The 15361-nt window shown below is 41.6% G+C and overlaps 1 long non-coding RNA gene across 1 annotated transcript in view; it reads left to right on the top strand.

Annotated features, from left to right (window-relative positions):
* Window positions 1-2893: 2893 nt before the first annotated feature.
* The window catches only part of LOC137167097 (uncharacterized), a 33984-nt gene continuing 21516 nt past the window's right edge, over window positions 2894-15361 (top strand). The window contains exon 1 of the long non-coding RNA XR_010923991.1: window positions 2894-3355. This is a non-coding gene — a long non-coding RNA (uncharacterized lncRNA). The remainder of the gene's footprint in view (window positions 3356-15361) is intronic.

The raw sequence follows: 15361 nt of genomic DNA, 5'->3' as shown, positions 1-15361 counted from the left end.
GTGTGGTTAGCTCTACAACATAACAGTGCATCAATGCACCAACAATAGTTCTAGAGAAATACAACAACACATGCTACACAGAATGGGAAGGACCAAAAAAATACTGCCCAACAAAGCCAGGTGCTATCAGAATGTTTCCCATCCTACTTCTGTGTGATAGTCAGAGAAGAAATATCTGCTGTTCTTTGAAGGTGCAGTATGGCATGAGCAATTCAACCTGATTCCTGGCTATTCTTAGTGCACTAATATATTTAGGAAAGTCAAAGGAATGGGAGTAAAGGGAAGTGGAGAAAGGAAAAAGAGAAAAAGATGATGATTTCAGGAAGACTAGGAGAAAGAGAGGAAACCAGCACATGTTTCAGGCCGGCCAGCACTACGGACAAACAGGGAGCAAAGTGAGAATAAAATTGGGAAACATAACAAAATGCCTACAGAAAAGAGTATACATAGAATGAGAGAGGTAACCAATAATGTTGCACTTGAAGCAGAAAGAGATAAAGAACAATCTGGTGGTGGTGCATCAGCGGGAAATTTCCTGAAAAATCCCATCATAGGCCAGGCTGAAGGGCAAGTAGCACAGAGCACACTGGGGTCCTGGTCTGCAACTAGGGATTCTAAGCACTACCGTAATAAAAATAATAAACAACTGGTCAGAGCTTCAGCTGTAGTCCTAGTGCCCCCTCCTAACTAGTATAGCTCCTCATGTGGAAGGGAGGACTATTGTGGTGACTTGTCTTAGTACTAGCTAAAGCTCATAAAAAATGTGGGGGGTTGGGCGGAATGAAAAAAATTAGCAATTATTGTTCTGTAGGTTGTGAAAATGAGTGATTTTTTGCTCATTCAAAATGGTCGTTTTTGATTTCTTCTACCTTCCTATTTCTACTTTTGTTTGCTACTTAAAATGTGAAAAGCCAAACGAATAAACTTTTCATTTTCCAGTTTTGTTGGAGGGGAAAGTTTCAAGATAATTTTTTCACAACAATTTCTGAATTAAAAACAGGCTGTTTTTCCAACAACACAACTTGTTTGAAAAACTTTTGACCAGCTCTAATAGCAGCTCCTGTAATAAATTGTGCTCACCACAGAGCTTAAAAACATAACAGAACTTAAATAAACAGGGTTAAAAATTATATGAACCTAGCGGGTGTATAAATACAGACTGTGAGAGGAGACAAGAAAATAAATATATTTATTTCCCCTTTACTGACAACTCTAATAGCTTCTCAGAGCAGGGCTTCTCCAATTGCTCATTTTCAGTAGCAAACTTTTATTATTAGTGTACTTAAGCTTCCCTGAAAACTCTTCCCATACAGAACTTTCCCTCCTTTAGCACTTTGTACTGACGGACTGTCTGTTATAAGAATTTTCCCAGGTTGTTGTTGTTAAGAAAGAACCCATGACTCACTTTTATATTCCCACTTCTACTAGATGGATATCTAGATCTCCCAGCTGCATTTCATAAAAGACAAAGGAAAGAGACTGCTAAGTTCTGGAAAATCAATTCTAAGGTACATAGCCTCAAGGAATAATTCCTTATTTTAAGATTTTTGGAAAACTAACAAATATGCATTTTCTTTTTAAGCTACTAAACCACAGGAACTCATCATTTTATAAGTTAATTGTTGAGGGTTTTTTCTCCTAGACTATCTTACATATAGGCTTCTTGGTACAGTGAAGTAGCTATAAGCAAGTACATTTAAATGAGGGAAAGGAGAAGGGAAAAAGAATTGTGTAAGTACTTGAACAGAATATGCAACATTTGTTTGGACTGCCTGCTCTCAAAATAGGGAAGTAGTAGAAGGAGAGAAGGAAGAATGACAGATTTGTCTCTTCCAGAAGGTGTCTTAATTTGCTCTGGGGAAGGTGCACTTTTATATAGCAAGAAATTCCATTTCTTTCTATTACCTGTTTCATGTAGAAGGAGTATAGCTTCAATGGGGGGGGAGGAGAAGGAGCAGCTGGATTGAGAATGTTGCCAATCCCTTCCCTGGGACTCTGGTGATGTTTCTGGGTTGTCTAGCCCCTCTTCTGCCTTAGGAATCTGTGTGGAATAAGTGTGTGCTAGTGTATGTTATATAGATGGTATATGAAATGTAGTTTAACATTTTCTGTCTCTTGTTAAAATACTGCAGTGTATTTAACTTTCACCAAAACTAGGAAAACTCCTTAATAATCATACCACTGTAAGAGAGACTAATTGTGTATCATGATGTGGCTCTAGCTTCATTGATGTCAGAAAGAAAGATAAAGGTTGCCAATAAAAAGAGCTCTGGTGGAGTGTAACCCCTCCCCCTCCCCCCAGGTTAAACATGGGTTAACAGGAACCTGAGCCTATTTAGGTCAATGTGAGTGTGTCTACATTATAACTGGGAGATGGGAATCCCACCATGGGTAGACTCATGCAGCTTTGCTCCTTCTAGCAAGTTAAAAATAGCAGCATGGAGATAGGGCAGCTCAGCATAGCTGCCTGAGTTCTAGATTGTCTGACCCTTTAAGGGTCTGAGCTCAGCTGGCTAGCCTGAGCCCTCAAGTGTGCAACAATGTCCATGCTGCTTGAGCTACTGTGAGACTGTCTACCAGGCAGGGAATTACTTCTCCTAGCTGCCATATAGACATAACCTGGATAGCATCTGAAGAGTTTTTAGGCATAATTGATGATCAAACCCAGCTGGGCCTTCATAAAGGCAGGTACATAGGATAGTACAAAGAGGATCAGGGAGAGGGATTCAAGGCAGAGAAACCCAGGAGGTAGGGAATTTCTTCTCTCTGAAAAGGCAGACTAAAGAAGGCTATAGGGATAGAATTAATCTCTGTAGAAGGCCCTGGAAAGTGGGGAGGGACTCTGGGGGAGGGGGGTTGGAGTTCTAGCAGAAGAAAGAAGGACCTGGGAAGACCTAAGAAGAAGCCAGGAAATCAGAGCAGTGGCTGGGTTAAGCCCAGGTTATACAAAGCAGCATATGGGGCTCAAAGGTGGAAAGTGGCTCAGAGAAAAAACAAAGGAACAGACTTTGCTATTTAATAGAACCCAGTGAAGTGAGTGGCCTGGGTTCCCCTATCCTAAATAAGGGATATATAAGCTTGATATAAGGGTATTGAACATAGGAGAACTGAAGATGGAGCTTCAAAGACAGGAAAATGAGTAGCCCAAGAGGGAGCAGAAAGATCTCTTGTTTTGGGATTCCTACTTGTACTTTTTGATAACCAAAAAGAGGTGTGAAACCATCTCGTGAGCTGGATGGAGGTCTAAGTCACAAGAAGAGGCAGACCACCACAGGGTTGGAGCAACTGTCAGCAGGGGTCCCTGGAGTGGAATGAGTTTGCTACACCACACCCACCATGAGGGAGCACTTCAGCTGTGAGTCTATTCTTCTATGAGCTCTTAGTTTGACTTTGTTCTTGTTTTGAAGTTTTTCCCTGCAGCATTACCTCCTCTGGCTGAGACTAGAGAGAGAATGCAATTCCATCTTAGCAGTAGCCATTAAAATCTGGCTACCTTAGTTGTGGATAATAGAAAGTCAAAGATGCAGTAATTTCTACTTAAATCTGAGACTAGATAGGAGTTGCATTGTAGTAATTGGTTTAAAAAAAAAAAAGGCAGTTTCAAGGAGGGAGGACGCACAACTTCAGAAATACTCAAGAGCTAGTTCTGAAATTATTTGTACTATTGTCTTGTAATCAGCCTTTTTTGGGTCTACTTTTTTTTAATTTAGGTGTTAAACTTTAGTTAATTGATGTCCACATGGTTTGAAGCTTTTAATTTAAAAGAAAACAGGCCAACCTGTACTTCTGGTCTGTGACAAAAAGGAAAACAAGAGTTTACATAAGGGTCTGATTCTTTTCCAGTGTTTTAGTAGTGTAAGGAGAGGAAAAAAGACTCAGGATTTCCTAGGACAGAAGTTAGTAGATATTGTCTGTCTGTCCTTGTGTCCCTCTCTCTTTAATCCTGAAAATAGGGTTTCTAATGTTTAGTGACACTAAAGAACTCTAACTATGCTATAAGAAGCTACACTGTTACACTTTTTAGCAGTTTTAATGTGACCATTAACAGATGATTGTATAATGCATTTTCTCCAAAGATCTCAAAGTAGTTGAGTTTCCTAATTCCCCATCTTATTGATTATCTGCTCTTGTGGATTTGAGTAATCCCTTGCACCCATGCAAAATGGTTTAGCACCTCATAAAATAAGAGTGGTAGTATTTGTGCTAGTTTACCACAGCTGTAAATGACTATGCAAGGCAAGGAGGAGTCAGACTGAATGTATACCTAAACACTAATTTGATCAATATTAGCAGGGCAATAACACACCATTATAACTTGAACTGATTCTCAAACCTGCATTGTGAAAAGGTGCATTGGTGTGTCTTAACTAAACTAAATTTATTTTGGTGTGTCTCTCTTGCTAAGAGTGACTTCCTGTTTTACAACTATATGGATGTCTGTTCAATGGTGATAATTACTGACATTTTGAATTTCCATTTAAAAATATTTATAGTTTTGCAAATGGCTGTCTTGGACCACAAATTATCACATAGTCTTGCTTAGCTTGGAATATGATGTACACATACACAGATATATTCTTCGCTTTTTGTAGCCAGTCCCTTAAAATGGGGATGTCCGCATTCTGGTTAATGGACATAGCTCATTCTCTGGGAACAGGAGCATTGCATTAATCGGTCATTACCTGAATAGCTCAATATTTATCAGTTTTTCTCCTGAAAAGTGACCACTTTGGAAGGGAACTTGACAAGATGAGAGGCAGTTTGTCTCAATAAATATTTAAATGTACATCAGGAAATTTCAATACAAAATAGCAATTTATTGCAAAAATATTTTTATTGCTAAAGAGATAAATGAGTATTTGGCAAACAAGGTACCTAGAAGAGTCAACAGGGCTTGTGAATCACACCAGAATATAAGCTGTTGCCATTACTTTGCAAAGCAAGTTCAGCAGCTTCTTGCTACTCTTAGGTGGAAGCTAGCTCCCTGTGATTATCCTGATTTCCTTTCCTCCTTCACCCCTCTCACAACTCTACTTAGAAAATATCTGGAAATGAATGTCTATGTTCTTCACTATAGTATAATCCCTCATGGGTCATCACCCTGTATGACTTATAGCCAAAACAATTTGCGCAAAAGAAAAAGTCATGAAAAGGTCAACAAATTACAAAGTGATTATAAAATCATTTCTTAATCAAGAGATGAATTTTCAGTCTAATAACGTGTGTGTGTGTGTGTGTGTGTGTATATATTATTGGAAAGCAATGTTAAATTTGTGTGGTTGGCAAGCTGACATAAATAGCAACTTTTAAGGATGGTGAACCAGGATGACTAAAACCAAAGTAAATGTTTCTTTTCTCCTCCATTTGAGTTCACTTACTACTGTAAACTTATGAAGCAGACTTTGTTAGGTTCTTGAGTTAAATCAGCTGCAAATGTTTAAATTGGATATACTTGAACAGTACATAAAAAAAACCTTAAATATTCATTGCATAGACTTATCTTTATTTTCAAAATATAATCTTGCATTTGATTGTAGAGATGTGTCAAGTAATAGAGCTGTTTGGTTTATCTATGCTAAGGGTCTCCTCCACCAAAGACCTAAAGAATAAGGAAAAGCTTAGCATGAATCTTACAGGGAGAAATCACCACTTGCAAGAATGACTTACCTGGGGGTTGTGATGGATTCTCCCTCTCTTGAAGTCTTGATTTAAAGACTGGGTCTTTTTCTGGGAGATCAGACTATAGAAGCTAGACTGTAGCTCAAACAAACGTTATGGGCTTGCTGCAGAAATTACTAGTGAGAGTCCTTGGCCTGTGTTATGTAGGTCAGACAAGCTGATGTTTAAGGCCAGAAGGGACCAACATACATGAAGGCGTTCAGTAGAAACACCACCAATTATTAGAGTCCCATTGTGCTAGGCAACATACAAATGAAGTAGATACTTCCTGTCCTAGAGAGCTCAGGGCCCAGGTCCTGCATTCAGTTTTGGTACGGGCACACCCTTATGCACTTGTGAGCCCCACTGATTTTTGCATGGCTCTGCATAAGCAGTCTATCTGCATAGATCCTATTGCAGCACCGGGGGCCTTCTTGTCACTCAGGATGCAACAGGTGTATGCAACAGACAAGGAGGGGGAGGATAGGGTAACAAAATGAGCAAAACTTATCATGAATGCAGAAGATTCAGCTTGCCACTTATTAAATCAATTATTGTATAATTTACTAACCAATTTAGAGCCTGATCCTATAACCTTTATTCCTGTGAGCCGTTCCATTAGCTTAAAAGCATGAATATTTGCATGAGAAAAGGCTGCAGTATAGATGTATGCAATCTTATACATGATCAGAATGCCATTTTTGTCTATTTAGCATCTATCTAATCCTATCATTTTAATGATTGATAAAATCTCATTCCTTTAGTCTGGTTTAACATCTGACTCCTAAACAAGCATGGTAGCTTAAAACAATATTGTCAAAACTGCTGCCTCTGGTTCACCTTTGGTCTTCTAAGAAACAACAAGTCACTCAAATCTTCCCCAAAAGTGAGTGATTATGAATTAAATACTTTTTCTGAGCTGTGAAATGTCAGAGTCATTGTCCCTTGGTTACAGGGAGTGGACTTGGCCAACATGATGATTTGCAGTTGCCTTCATACAGGCTTTGGCCCTTTCACTTACAACGTCCATTTCCAGACATGAAAACTTGGGTGTCATGTGGAAGTGCTATCTGCTCACTAGTCTAAGTCCTACATGCACTATCCCAGTTTCTCAAGGGGCTGTTTTAAAATGCAAAGACATGATCTGTTTCCCTGTTTCAAGTTGCCTGAATAGGAATAAACTCTCTCTGACAGATATCATTAATGTTTTGGAGTTCTCCGCATCCCATTTCATGCTGGTTTGAAACTCAAAGCTATAACGTTTCTTAAAATAACATGAAATATATTTGTGATTACTTTCTGAGCCAAGAGTTCCTTTACTGAAGTGATGCATAAAAAAAGTAAATTACGGTATAGTGTAATCTGATAAAATAATATTTCTACAAGTATGTATTTGGAGGATTAATTTACAGCATCTGTAAATTTAATTTATATATGTAAATTTGTTATAATCCAACTAGAATAATTAACTTCAGTCGTAGTTATGATTGACAACTGGTCTCCCAGAGATGCCCAATGAAATCTTTCACATTCCCTTTTTCCTCTGAAAACATGTCAAACTGCAAAGGGAAAAAGTCAGTTTTTTCAAATACAAATATAACAACAATGCAGAAGGTTACAATAACAATGAGGACCTCAAAGACTAGTCCATTCCTAGGAGAATGTCTGACCTAAAGTGAACTCTTCCTGCCTGTCATGAATCCCCAGGAAGCGCCCCGTATCTCAGCCATTGGAGTTTCATTACTTGGTTAGGTTTCAGTATAACTGTGTGTCTCATGCTTTTAACTGAGCAGTTAATTTACTTATCTATGCACCACTTCGGTAAAGAAACTCTTGCTCTATAACTCTCTGACAAACGAGACTGTTTTGCATACAGTGTCCAAGTAGTTGGAAACAGCTCTGTCTTCATGGCACAAGAATATTGGGATGTTTAAGTAGTGTGGTTGGCCATGTATGCTCACATTGCAGTTGGCTTCTGAGGTGGTTTTGCATGAGACAAAGGCAAAGTTGACAAACCAGGGCACATCATTTAGGGGGAACTCTTGGAATAACCCTTTCCCTCCCCCCACTGGAATAAACTTGGTGGTTTCCTAATAGGCCAGTCATCCTGAAATGCTCATCTCTGGCTGCAGAATTTCTTCCCACCCACTTACTCCTTAAAAGGGGGTGTACCTATTTTGTTTTGTCTCCTGCACAGCAAGTGCCCTTGAGTCTGAAATCCATCCCAGAATTTTTTTCACTGACTTCCACAGCATCTCTTCTGAAACACTGCTACAGCTGGTGCAAAGAATTCTGGGATGCATTTGGGAGCTGAAGTTGCCTGCTGCAGAAAGAGAGATTGGGAGGGCTGTTGAGGAGAATGGGAGCAGACCAGGGAGCAATATGAGTAATAAGGGGTCAGACTGTCTTTGCCTAAGAAGTCATCAGTCACCGCAGCTTCTGCTTCTTCTGAAGTTGAGTGTGCCAGATCTCTTGTCAATTTAAGCAATAGCGGTTCTGTTCTTATGTAGAGTCTGTAAAAAGCCTACAGAGTAGGCAATGAATACAATTACCATTACAGCCAGATTTCCGAGTATTCAACACTGGGCCAGATTTGCAGTAGAGCTCAGCCACCATTCTGGCACCTAAATAAGGGCCGTATTTTTAGAGATGCTCAGCACTTGTAAATCATAAGGCAAGATTTTTTCAAAGAAAAAAAAAAAGCTGGTCAAAGGGTCCCACTAATTCCTTTTTTATGATCCAAAAATATAATGTGGATGTCACAATACTTCTAGAGGAATTCCATTTTAATTTAGCATAACTAACGAATGATAGCTTGCTGTGCTACCAACTTTTAATTAACAAGACGTTTAACTATAAAGGATTGTAAATGTTGAGTTGTGCCGTATTTAATTTGACGATTATTTCAATGCTTTTAATTTAAATATCCATTTTAAAGGTGGGCTTCTTCGAGGGTGCTCAGATCTTTGGTTTTGGTTTCTCTCCTCCTTTCAGAGGTAACATTGTAGCACTGTTTCTTAAAACACCTGATTTAGAAACTTAGCAGCTGTAGAGGAAAATGTGATTTGGTGATTAAATATTGTTTAGGACAAAAGCAGTTTGTCAATCTGAGATATTATTTTACAATGTTGGGAAGGAGTGAAGAAAGGAACAAGATGGGAAGGGAAATGAAAGAATTATGTAGGAGCAATAATGTGCTGGAGGAACTTTTCAGGACCTCTGTTAAAATTCTGCCACTCTATGGGAGGAGGGGAGTGGAGAGTTGGGGGGAGACTGGTTTGTCTTTATCCCACATTCCTGGTTTTGATGGAGTTAATGTTAAATCAGCTGCATCAAACACTACTTAGTATTGGGACTCACAAATATACTATTAAAGGCCACATTTGTCTTTGAAATGCACAAAATAGCATCAAATGGCGGTTCTCAAAGTTCAAGGGCCAGGATAACCCATCAACCATCCTCTTATCCATTAAAAATATGTTTTTCATTCACAGTCCTTGCCACCAATGCAACTCCCATCAACAAATAGGCCACATTAAACATACCAGAGTTGTTGGTTTTTGGTTTTGTGGGTTTAAGACTTTTTTTTTTTTTTTACTGTGGAAAAACTTTGATGTTTGATGGAAAACTGATGAATTTTGGCCCCCCAAAAAGAGAAATTTAATTTGAAATGCTGCTGGAAGTACGTCATTGGAGTGGTAATTCAGGTTCTTCATGTTCCCAGTCTCCTTTATAGGCTGGGATAAACATCCCATGATGCTTCACATCTCTTCTCCTGGAGGGGGGAGGTGGTGAATAATGGGAGTCCTTGGCCATAATGCATCATGGGAGACAGGGAACCTCTCCCTTAAAGGAGAATGGGAATGTGATGCAGTATAAAATGGAAGATAGCTAGTTGCATTAATGCTGTCACAAACTTGCAGTCAATCTTGTCGAAAGTATGTCATCTAAGGTATCTATGGAAAAGTTCTAGATTGCTAAGTATTATCCTGTTTAAATGCATGTACCCTCTTTGTATATGAGGTTATAAATACTGACTATGTGTTTGTATCTCAAACATGTTTTCTTGGGTGACATCCCAAAACAGATTTGCATCAAGGCTCACCAGCCTGTTTGGCCAATTAAGAACAATCCGCTCACCTAGTGAGCTCCTCCTGGAGATATTTCAGAAAGTAGTGAGGCAATAGCTGGCCCATGGTTCAGCTAAGCATGTAAGGACCTATGATAAGGACATGGGATCTTAGACGCCATCTTTTGCCAGTAACTTCCCATTCACGTAGACTGAAAGTATAAAAGGAGATGGTGACATCCCTGCTTTGTCTTCATTCCTGCTCCAGATCTCTTGACATAATTTCTAACAAAGAGCTGTGAACAAAGGAAGTCATTAGTCCAATTTAATGAGTAAACCAGAGAGATTTATTACAAGCTAATAGATTTAACATCACTGCTGTGATCCTGACCTGCAAACTCTGCAATGAGGTGTAATGTATATATTTCCTTTAACCAATTAACTCTTCTTGTCTTATATTAATAATCAGTTTTGAGTTACCAGTGGAATTCGTTATAATGCCATATTTGGTAAGATCTAACATATATGTATTGCCCTGGGGGAGTGGCTGATCCTCTGGGATTAGAAGAACCGTATGTATGATGAATCTGGTTTTAAGTAACCTCTCATCATAAAGGCCAAATGTCTGGGTGGTGATAAAAGCTGGATTGCCTAAGGAGACTGTGTTTTTTGGCTTCTTGCTACCCAGTGTGGTGATACAGGAGTTTACTTTTTTTGTTACCGGCTTGGTGAACTCTAATGTTAGAATAACTGCTAGTTTTGGGGTGTGGCTGCCTTGTTTTTATCAGTTTGTCCTGAATTTACCACTCTCAGCTCTGACACACACCAGGCATGGCTCACAGGGAACATGGGACAACAAAATTCCCAGCACCAACAATGCACCTGTGTCACTTTGGCCTGGTCCTGGAAGTAGGCCATTGTTCTGTAACTGTCCCCACCCCAATGTTTGCTGGAAGGTTGTTTACCTATAGTTATCGTAGTTTCCCTACTTACTTCCCCCCCACAGTCCCCTATTAAGCCAGATCAATGCATGCCTACAGACATAATCGGTGAGGTGAAGTTTATCATATATTGGTTAGGTCATATACACTGTTTATAATATTACATGTTAATATTCTTAGTCATCGAATTGTTATGCAATAACTTATTGCAATAGGTGCCGTAGTGATCCCAGAGATAACACTGTATCGCATCCCACCCCCAGGTTTGTAGGATGACTTTAATGGTGTAATAACAGAAAAAGACATCATGATGTAAATTTCTTTACTGCTACATTTTAACTTCCATAAGATAAGTAATACAACTTCTAGAGCTATGTGCTTGTCATAGCATGATGAGAAAATATTATCCCTCTCAAACTTTTTTGATATCAACTTCTCTGGCTATGGGCTCTGCTACAGCACACAACCATTTCTGATGTTAAGAAATAAGAGACTTATATGGAATCTAGGAAGAATACTTGGTGGTTGAACAGGAAGGCATTTGTTGCAAGGGTGCCATTTAAGAGAAGCAAAGGGGGCAGTAGCCCCCCCCCCCTGAATTTTGTACAGGAGGTCTTGTTGCAGCACCCGTCTTAGCCCCAGGCAACCTGGGTGTGGAATGTGAATTCTGCAGAGGAGAAGGGCTGCTCCCAGCTTGTGTCTCTGAGGTGGCAGTGGGGAGTCAGTATTTTGTTTAAACACAGAGGCAGGGTGATTAAGATAATAATGGGCTGGTGATTAGATTAAGGATCTGAAAATTGTTAGATAAGCCTGTAGGCAGGAATCCCTCTGCAGGGGGGAGGTGTTGAAGAGAGAACACAGGGGATGGAAGAAATACAACCAAGCTCTCTGAGACAAGAGCTATGTCTACACTGCTGTGGGAAGTCGATTTTCTTTAATTCGATTTTCAGCAGCCAATTTTTAGAAATCACAGTAGCGTGTACACACTATGCTGTTTGCGATGGTATCTTGCGTTTACACTGACCAACCTTAATTCGAATTGCAAAACAGTGCAATGTGGATAGCTATCCCACAGTGGAACTAGCCATGGTGGCTATTGGGACAAGTGTCATCGTCCCATGATGCAACACTGCTTCCTCCATCTTTCTCCCCCCTTCAACTCCCCCCCCCCCACAGGAAAAGTATTTTTGTTCCATGTTTTTACTCCCTGTGACTTCCATTGCTGCAGAGACATGGAGCCAGCTCAACTCTGCACTATAATTGTGAGCGTGACAAATACATCACGGTTTATCATCGAGTATTTTAGAAATAGAGCAAGAAGTCGAAGCAGAGACAACAGCGATGCCACTGAGGCTGCCCTGCTACTAACCATCGAGCAGAACAATTCCCGATTGCTGCAGGCTGTAACACATCATCTGAAGTCAGTGGAGCACCAGTTCTGGTCCAGGGAAACAAGCACAGACTGGTGGGACCGCATTGTTATGCAGCTGTGGGATGATGATCAGTGGCTGCAAAACTTTTGTATGTGAAAGGCAACATTCCTGGAACTGTGCTCGGAGCTGGCCCCATCCCTGAAGCACATGAATACTCGCTTGAGACGAGCTCTGACGGTGGAGAAGAGAGTCGCCATCGCTCTCTGGAAGCTGGGAACCCCTGATTATTACCACTTGGTTGGGAATCAATTCGGTGTCGGTAAATCTACAGTGGGCATTGCTGTGAATCAAGTGTGCAGTGTCATAAATAGACTTCTGCTATGAATGCTAGTGACTTTGGGAAAAGTGCAGGATATAGTAGAGGGGTTTGCCACGATGCAGTTCCCAAACTGTGGGGGGCAATTGATGGGACACGCATCCCTATCTTAGGGCCTGCCCACCTAGTGACCGAGTACATAAATCGCAAGGGGTACTTGTCCATGGGCCTGCAGGGGCTTGTGGATCACAGGTGTCGTTTCACAGACCTCTATGTGGGGTGGTCTGGGAAGGTGCATGACCCTTGTGTATTTCGTAATTCGGGGCTGTTCTCTAAGATGCAGGTGGGCACCTTTTTCCCTGACCAAAAAATTCACATCAGGGGCTGTGGAAATGCCAATAGTGATCCTGAGGGATCATGCTTATCCCTTGCTCCCTTGGCTAATGAAGGCATACACCGGTCACCTTGACAGTGACAAGGAGTGTTTTAATAAGAGGTTAAGCAGTTGCACAATGGTTGTAGAATGTGCCTTTGGGTGTTTAAAGGGTAGATGGAGGAGTCTCCTCACTAGGCTAGACATGAATGAGAAGAACCTCCTGTCAATGATATCTGCGTGCTGTGTTCTTCATAAAGTGTGTGAAGCGAAGGGTGAGAGGTTCCCCCAGTGTTGGGCTGTGGAGGCAGAAAGACTGGGCGCCAATTATGAGCAGCCAGATGCCAGCACTATGCTGAGAGATAACTACGTAGCACTTTGCATTAGGGAAGCTTTGAAAACCAGGTTCAGAAATGAGATGCAGGACTGATTTCTGTTCCTGTATGTTTTTTGCCTTTGCTGAACCCCCCCCCCCCCCCCCCCCCCCCCCCCGATTGATATCTGTGCCTGATAAATCCTTCCTGAACAAGATATGGTTTAATAAAGAAACATGTTGAAATGATTACAAACTTTATTTCTTAACATTCAAGTCATGGGGGAAGGAGGGAGTGTTCATTCACTGTTCCAAGGGGTAGTGTGGTAGCTTGCTGGCCAGCTATCAGCATGGCTGCTGCTGCTTTCTCCACCCCGATGGAGGCGAGCACATACTGCAGCCTGGACAATCTCCTTTGAGACCTTTTGGGGAGGGGGAGGGCGGCAAAGCCCTTGGTTGAGGAGCATTATGTAGGGGCTGCAACGGGACTCTGTCCTGCCTCCGCTCCTCCAGCGGCTTGTGGAGTTTCAGGAGCATGTCTACCTGGTCCAGCATGATTCGCAGCATTTCCTGTGTGGTACTGCGATCATGCTCCATCATTTCTTGGTGACTCTCTCTGTCCATGTCCATATTCTGGGACAAGGTCAGCCCCCACTCTCTTTGCTCTGTCTCTGCAGCCGCTGAAGCGTTCATGGGCTTGCCAAACATTTCATCTCTGCTTTTTTTTTTTGTCTCAGATTAGAAAGAGGAAAAAAGTGTTTCCGCAGCACTTCTGGAGGGTCTGTCAAGGTGTCTACAGAATGAAAGAAAAATAACAAGATAGCCACTCTTAGCATAGTGAAGAAAATGAGCCCCTGATACAATGTAGAAAATGAAACCCTTGGTACAATGTAGAAAATGATCACCATGCAGCGTACAGGACAAACAGAGTCTTGTTCCATTCCTGATGTCTGAGAACGGTCTGCTCGCTGTGCCATTTCAGAGAGGATCTGAGGAGTGTGTGTGTGTGTGTGTGTGTGTGTGTGGGGTGGGGGGGAAGCTGTGCTTGTATTTTAAACCCTTAAAGAGAGGAACTGCGGATAGCGTGGGGGGAAGGGGGAAGGCTATGCTTAAAACACGGATTTGCTGGATGCAGCGGGGTACCAGCAGTGTTCCGCCATGATGCAAGCTACCTTGATTACAGTGAAGTATCATACCGTGGAGGGAGGAACAAAGCCGCCCTCCCCTGAAAAGTTTTGCAAAGGATAACAGATGACATACATAAAAGTTTCTGTGAGATATCAACTGATGATAAATGTAGCATTTCTCATCACATAAATCACTGTTCCTTGGTTAACCACACAGTACAGTCACCAAAATGCCTGAAATCCACTTCAAGCCCATCCCACCCAATGTAAAACGACAGAAATGCTAATAAGAAAAAAACCCAAAAAAACTCACCAGATGTGCCTTCCCCAGGATCATTATTACTGTCCTGTGTGCTGCTGGACTGCTCGAGGGGTCAGGAATAAGTCCTGACTTTCAGGGAGAACAGACACCCTGCTCTCCTCAGGTACCTCCTCCTCCTCGTCCACGGAGTCCTCATCATTGTCCATGGACTGTGACCTAGCAAAGGTATCGATGCCGTAGGGCGGCACCGTGGTGGGATCGCCACCGAGAATTGCATACACCTCATCATAGAACTGGCATTTTTTGGGCAAGGAGCCAGAATGGCTGTTAGCTTCCCTGGCTTTCTGATACGACTGGTGCAGCTCCTTGATCTTCACGCGGCACTGCTGTGTGTCCCTGTTGTGCCCCTTCTCCAACTTGCCCTGGGATATCTTCCCGTAAATGTCCAAATTCCTTTTGCTGCTCTGAGCTAAGCCAGAACGGACTCCTTGCCCCACAGACCGATGAGATGTAAGATATCTGGTCGACTCCATGCTGAAGCGTGTTTGGGCTTTGCAGTAGCCATGTAGAGAACAGTGACAAAGCTCTCTCCACGCTGGCAGCACAGGAAATGAAAATTCAAATCTTCCCAGGGCTTGAGGGGAGGGGACTTTTCCTGCTAGCGTGACCACTGAGCAGCACAGCATGACTGTCCAGAGTGGTCAAAATGGGGCATTGTGGGATACATTTCAGATGCCAATTAATTCAATTTAAGTAACGTTGTGTCTACACTGACACTAAATCGATTTAACAAATTCGATTTAGGCGCTACACCACTTGCAGAGGTGGTCTTATTAAGTCGATTTTCCAGGCACCTTAATTTGAATTAACAGTGGCGCCAGTGTAGACGCGGGTGTAAGTAAGTCAACTTAAGTGACTTTAAGTCGTCC

This window comes from Emydura macquarii, unplaced genomic scaffold (assembly GCF_026122565.2).
Source record: "Emydura macquarii macquarii isolate MOO-44397 ecotype Brisbane River unplaced genomic scaffold, CSIRO-AGI_Emac_v2 contig_2897, whole genome shotgun sequence".
NCBI classification, from domain to species: Eukaryota; Metazoa; Chordata; order Testudines; family Chelidae; genus Emydura; species Emydura macquarii.
Note: the sequence above shows the minus strand (reverse complement) of the source record. Positions and strands in the feature narration are given on the sequence as shown.